This window comes from Mesitornis unicolor, unplaced genomic scaffold (genome assembly GCF_000695765.1).
Source record: "Mesitornis unicolor isolate BGI_N332 unplaced genomic scaffold, ASM69576v1 scaffold715, whole genome shotgun sequence".
NCBI lineage: Eukaryota > Metazoa > Chordata > Aves > Mesitornithiformes > Mesitornithidae > Mesitornis > Mesitornis unicolor.
In genome coordinates, this window is record NW_010183249.1 from 35,168 (window position 1) to 42,024 (window position 6,857).

A 6,857-nucleotide genomic window follows, 5' to 3' on the forward strand; every position below is an offset into this window, starting at 1 on the left:
CGCTCGGCCGCAGCCACCCATCCCTGCCTTCTCCTTCCCTTGCTACGGGGTTCGGCATCCCTCTGGGTGGGGGCTTTTTGAAGGGTTGGATTGCGGAGCTGCAGCCTTCCTCTGCAAGTGGGCCGGTGGTGCTAGTGGTATGGTAGCTTTGCCCTGAGACTGAGCCATCTCGTATCGTGTCCCCCTCAATATGATGGCTGATATCGTTAGCAACTGGAAGCTGGAGCAGTTTGTGCTCCAGAAATGTCTCCCCCCAATTTGGTCCCCTGGGGCTTTCCAGGGCCCAGAGGCATACCAGCAGCTCTGCCAGCAGTGGGAGAGCTGGGCGGAGGAGGCCAAAAAGCCCAAACCCACAAATAAGTGCAAAAAGCGAGCGGCTTTGCAGGGTTTGCTGATGGTGAGCAGGGAGCTGTCTAAACTGCTGAAGGAGGCTCTTGAGAATGTGCAGACACTGGAGCAGGCCAAGGGTGAGCTTAAAATGCAGGTGGATAATTTGCGGGCAGAGGTGCAGGGTTTGTGCGGGGATTCTCTGCGGAGCGCGGTGGAGATAACCCGGCTGGAGAGCAAGCTGGGCTATGAGAAGCTGAAAACGGAGGAGCTGGAGAAGGAGGTTGGCAAGTGGATTGGGGAGACCCATGATGCTCAGAGCGCAGTACGGGCGGTCCTGCAGGATGTCCAGAGGGACCGGGGCACTGGCCCTGATCACAAGGTGTGCCACGCTAAGATCCAAGAGCTGCAGGCAGAGCTGGGGGTGTCAAGGGGTATCGTGGCTGCCATTCAAGGCAAGAGGAGTCGGTTCGGGAATGGGGAGGGGGAGGACTCCCTGGACCCGCACCCGCCCCACTATGATTATGAGGATGATGTGTGGGGTGCCAATGGTCCCACCAGGCCATCCCCCTATGCTCCTCTGCGGGAGGAGGTGTGCCAGCTGCAAGGGGGGGAGGTGGAGGCTTCCAAAACTAAAAAGACCCCCCCCGAAGAGCCGGCCAGCCATGGCCCGCTCCAGGCCATAGATACCAACAGGCCTGTGCTCTGGTTTAGCCCTGAGCAGCTCAAAACAGTGGGGAAGATGTTGGGGCCATTGACAAAGGAGACAGCAGTCAATTGGCTGGCCAGGGCAGGTACCAGAGCGGCAACTCGGTCAGTGACCTGATAGACGTGGTGAGAAAGTGCATGAAACCAGATGATTTTTCAGCACTGCCAGGGGATGTGCAGATAGGCAATGTCCAGGACATCGGGGATGTCCAGTCAGCCGTGCTAAAGATGTTCTTCCCAGAGGTCAACCCCTTAGTGCTTTTCCACCAGGAGAAGCAAAACCCAGAGGAGCGTCCAGATGCTTACGTTAACCGTAAGAAGATGCTCTACCAGATGGCTGGGCTGCCTGGGTCAAAGGACTCCCCCCTTGATTTTGACAGGCCTGAATTCAAGGAGCCACTGGTAGTGGGGTTGACTCCCCCATTGCGGGTAATAGCTGGTGGGGATGCAGCCAGAAAGCCACTGTCGGAGCTGGAGCAGATCCTGACCCAGAATTTTGAGTTGCAAAAGCAGGCGTTCCCAGGGTACGTGCTGGGAGGGAAGAAAGGGAAACCCTCAACAATGTCCTTCCAAAATGCAGGGGTGAGAAAGATACAAGGAGACAACCGTAAAGATCCCGATGGCAAGGGTGGTCCAGGGAAGGAGAACCAGCAAGGGATGAGGTTTCAGAAGTCCAATATTTGGCGGGCTGAGCTGAGGAAGCGCTTGCTAAAATATGAGAAGCTGGAGGATATTGATGGCTTGCCAGATGCAGAGCTTTTCCGAAAACTGGCCCTGCATGAGACCAAAAAGCACAGCAGCTCCAACCCCATTGACCCGGGGTCTAAAGCTCAGCAATAGGGCTGCCAGGCACCCACATCGCCCCTTTTTGTGGCACCAATTAAGACCGATTCATGGGGGCGCCTGATAGTTGATACAACTATTGGAGGAGGGGTGCTTGGACAAGTGATGTTAATTGATATTGGTGCCTCTTATTCAATTCTGAATATGGCCCCTGGTGAAACCGGGCTCTTCCAAACCTGTGAAAATATTGAATTGACTTGGCCTAACGGCCAAAAATCCTCAGTGCCATTCACAGGGCCTGTACCCTTTGGAATTGGGACCGCCAAAGGGTCTGAAAAATTTGGGAAAATGGAAATGAAGGGAAAGCCGGGAATTTTAGCCATCTCTGCACTGACAAAGATGGGGGTGGTGGTAGACCTGGCAAACCAGGCACTGTTACATTGCCCCCAGAGTGATGTGGCTGTCATCCCGGCGAGCCACAGGGTGATGTCAGTGAAAGCCCCCGAGCTCCTCCTCCACCCTGAGTGGGAACCCTGTGTGAAACGGGTCACAGAGCAGTTCCCCCAGGTCTGGGCAAGGAGCAAGCTGGATTGTGGGCAGGTAGATGCTGTCGTGTCAGTCAAAGGGCCAGATCCCCCTCCTCAGCCACAGCCCCAGTACCCGGCTGAGGCTGAGGATGGCTTGTGGGGCACAGTCAAAACCTTGCTGGAGCAGGGGGTGTTGGTGGAGCAGCAGAGCACCAGCAATGCCCCGGTGTGGCCCCTGCGGAAAGCTGATGGGAAAACGTGGAGGCTGACAGTCAACTTCAGCGCCCTGAACCGTGTCACCCCAGTGCGGGCCTCTGCAGTGGTCAAGTACCCTGACATCATGGCAGCCATCTCCCGGGGGTCCGAGTGGTTCTCGGTGCTCAACCTGACCAGCCCGTACTTTGCTATCCCCTTGCACCCTGACTCCTGGCACAAGTTTGCCTTCACTCTTCGAGGACGGCAATTTGCCTTTGCCAGAGTTCCCCCAGGCTTCCACAGCACCCCCGCCATCTGCCACGTGCATGTGGTGAGGATGTGGGAGAAGCTTAGCCACCGGGAGAGCGTGCTGTCCTGTGCTGGTGACATCCTCATCCACACCCGGACAAAGGAGGAGAACCTGGAGGTGCTGGCAGAGGTGCTGGAGGCTGTCCAGACAACAGGCTTCAGGGTCAGCCCCACAAAGGCCCAGCTGTGCTGGAAGGAGGTCTCCTACCTAGGGGTGACCCTAGGGGAGGGAGGGCGCTCACTGGAGAAGCAGAGGGTTCAGCTAATACAGAAGGTGTCGGCACCAGCCGATGTCACTACCCTGAGGTCATTCCTGACTCTCCTGAGGTTCTCTCGGGAGTTTGTTGAGGGCTATGCAGAGAAAGCTGCCCCCCTCTGTCACCTCCTGAAGAAGAACACCCCCTGGGAATGGGGACTGGTGCAGGATGAGGCAGTGAAGGCCTTAAAGGAGAGTGTGGCACGAGCCCCTGTGCTGGTACATCCTCGGGGGGACAGACCCTATGTCCTGCAGCTGGCCAGCACAGGGAAGGGGCTGCAGGCCACCCTGAGCCAGCAGCACAACACCCACCTCCTCCCTGTTGCCCACGCCTCGCGTCTCCTGACGCCGGCCGAGCAGCAGTTCACTGACTACGAGAGGGAGGCTTTAGCCTTGACCTGGGCCCTGCAGCACTGGGAGTACCTGGTGGGGTTGGCCCCGGTGCTCCTGAGGACCTCCCGCACCCCAGTGCGATACCTCTTGTCGGGGAGGGGGGATGAGGGTCCCCTGTGCTGCCCCAGAATGGCCAACTGGACGCTGGCATTGACCGACAAGGAGGTCCCCAGGGAGGCGGGAGAGCCCTCACCTGGCACTTATGGGGTGGTAATCAGTGGAGAGAGTGATGGGGAGGACACAGTGGGTCCCCTAGCAGAGCCCAAGCTGCAGCGGGTGCCCCTGTTTGAGAGCAGCCTCAGCCTGGCAGAGGCTAAGGAGAAAGGCTATGTTGTGTGGTTTGTAGATGGGTCACACTACCACAGGGAAGGGGTGTCCTACACAGGCTACGCTGCTGTCAACAGGGCTACTGGGGAGGTCGTGAAGGGGAAGTGCCAGCCGCACTCCATCCAGGCTGCTGAGCTGGTGGCCGTGACCGCCGCCCTGGAAAACACGCCAGCAGACCAGCCCCTAGCCATATTCTCAGACTCGGGTTGGGTGGTGCGGGTGGTGCTGGAGTGGCTGGGGAGAGAGGGACATGCAGTCTGCTGATGGCAAGCCCGTCACCTATGCCAAAAAGCTGCTGTACCTTGCAAGGCTGGCAGAGCAGAGGGCATGCCCAGCCCAGATCATTAAGGTCAGAGCCCACAAGAAGGGAACAGAGGAGGCCAAGTGGAACAAGGAGGCAGATGTCAAAGCCAAGCAAGGAGCAAAGGAAGGGCTGGTGTGGAAGGCCAGTAAGCCTTCAGAGAACATCCCTATGTTGGTGGCTCCCAGAAGACACTGGGAGAGCGTGGACCTGCTGGGCTTGCAGGCACAGGACCCCAGGGTCCGGGAGTTAGTGCAGGGCAGGGAGTATAAAGGCTGCAAGGTGTGGAAGCATGCCTCAGGGCTGGTCATGGCAAGGAGGGAGGGGGCCGACTTCCCAGTCTGGGTGGTACCTGAACTCATCCGGACAGAACTGGTGGCCCTGACTCATGAGCAGGGACATATGGGGACAGACAAGACCATGGTGAAGCTGCAGGGTGCTGGGTGGTGGCCTGAAATGAGAGAGGATGTAGAAAGGTATGTCAGCAACTGCCTGACATGTGCAGCCAACAATCCTGACTCCAAAACGGCAAAAGCCCTCCTGGGCCACCAGAGGATTTCTGGGCCGTGGAGCAAGTTGCAGGTGGAGTTTATTGGCCCTTTGCCCCAAACAGCCCGAGGGAACAGGTATTGCCTGGTAATTAGTGATGACTTCACTAAGTGGGTGGAAGTGTTTCCGGCCCGAAACAACACAGCCAGCACAACCGCAAGGATCCTGGTAGAGCATGTCTTCTCCCAGTGGGGCCTCCCAAAGGAGATCGATTCAGACCATGGCCAACGCTTCATTGGTGAAGTCATGCAAGGGGTGTGCCAAGCCCTGGGTATCAAGCAAAAGCTTCATATCATGGGGCATTTCCACAAGCCTGGCTCAGCAGAGGGTCCCAACCAACCTCTGAAGGCAGCGCTGAGAAAGCTCATGAACCAGCAAAGGAAAGACTGGGATCAGAAGATCCCAGTGGTCCTGCTGGCATTACGGGGGGCCATGGCATCTCACGCGCCTTCTAAACAGAAGCCGCCTCCCGCAAGAGACCCGAAGCTGCTGGGATACTGGTGGCAAAAAGGAGAGCCACCAGATGAGCTGCAGCCCCGTGTGCTGATGGATAGGTGGGTCCAGGATGTGCTGAGAACGGCGCTGGCTATGTACCACCAGGTTGGCTTGGTGCAGGAGACCAACATCGCCAAAATGGAAAAGCAGATGGGAGCGCTGCTGCGCCCCGTGGAATGGAACATAGGGGACCTGGTAGCATATCGAAGGGTTACAGAGAAGAACCAGGTACTGGCATCTGAATGGATGGGGCCAGTTAGGGTTGTGAACAAGGCCAGCCCCTCCATGTACCAAGTAGAAGTCAGAAAGGGAGTGAAAAGGCAGGAAAAATGGCTCCATTCTTCACAATTAAAAGCATGGAAGGGAAATTAACGGGGCTGGAGAGCCCGTCTTGCTTATGTTTTGCAGATGAAGGAAAATGGAAGGCGATTGTAACCGGCAGGAAGGGCGAACTTCATGGCATCACCAGCCCTGTTTGCGCTGTGGGGGAAAGGCTTTCAAATTTCTGGTTGCAGGATTTGCTTTGCTTTCTGGTACGTGCATAGCGCCGAGCACCCAACACGCCCAACCAACACATCAGCATCTCAGACAAAAAGTCAGTCGTTCCCACTTAGAAAGGCACCCCGAAACATGGGCCACAGCTCAGCACAGGGTTAGGAGGTCCACAGCTATTGGGACTAATTGGCCCTGGTCTCAAGCTTACATTAAATATACAGGAAGCATGGGATTAAATTCTAACGACGACTTAAATTTGTCAACAGTGGTTATGCATGGGATGGAGGTGTACTTGGAAAATGAGTGGGGTTGGGATAGCACAAACAGACTTCCACAGCTTACGGGGAAGGTGGGACAAGAAATAAAGGTAGGGTGCAGGGTAATTAATGGATCCACTCACCAGCGAGTAACTCAGATCTCCGTAACTGAACTGAAAAGTAACAGGAATCAGAAAAAAACCTGTGGTGTGGAAAAATTGGACTGTTGGTATAATTTCACTTTGACCCAGCCAGTGTTTGTGGTCTGCCTCTGGGCACGCAACAGCGTGGGGCTGTCCTTTAAATTCAAGATTAGCACCACCACCCACACTTTTGCTGCAGTTAAGATCTCAAAGTGCCATTTTTTGGCCTGGCATGCAGATCAATATGCTGAAATTGGCAACCATGTAAAATTGGAAATTAAATACTCCCAAGAAAGTATTAGCGATCCCATGCAAATTGATGGCACCACCGTGACTATCGCTGCCCCTAACGGCCGCAGGTGGGTTGTTCCAGTAAACTGCCTCCGTGAGAGCAAAACACTTATGAGATCTGAATTAGGCACAGAGGCTTCATGGTATAATCAGGACTATGGACGTTGCCCACACCTGGTCATAAACCTCCAGGTGTGGTGTCAAGGAAATCTGAGTGTAGAAATGTCCCCTGAGCTTGGAGGAAAGTGGTGGATAGGAGGCCCCGAAGGATTTAAAAAAGAATTTACCATCATTGCTGTCCTGCGCCCTTTTGTTTCCAAAATAGGCCCTTATGTAGTCAAGCAAAATCACATTCAAGAGCTGTTGACTGGTCCTGTCCGGTCACTGAAGAAGGTGGTGTTGTCGCTGTCCACTGTTAATATTTCATCTGTCAGACCACACTGTAGCCCTTTCCTCTCCACGCTCTCCACTGGCTGGCTGGCGTGGCTCCCCAGCCGCTCC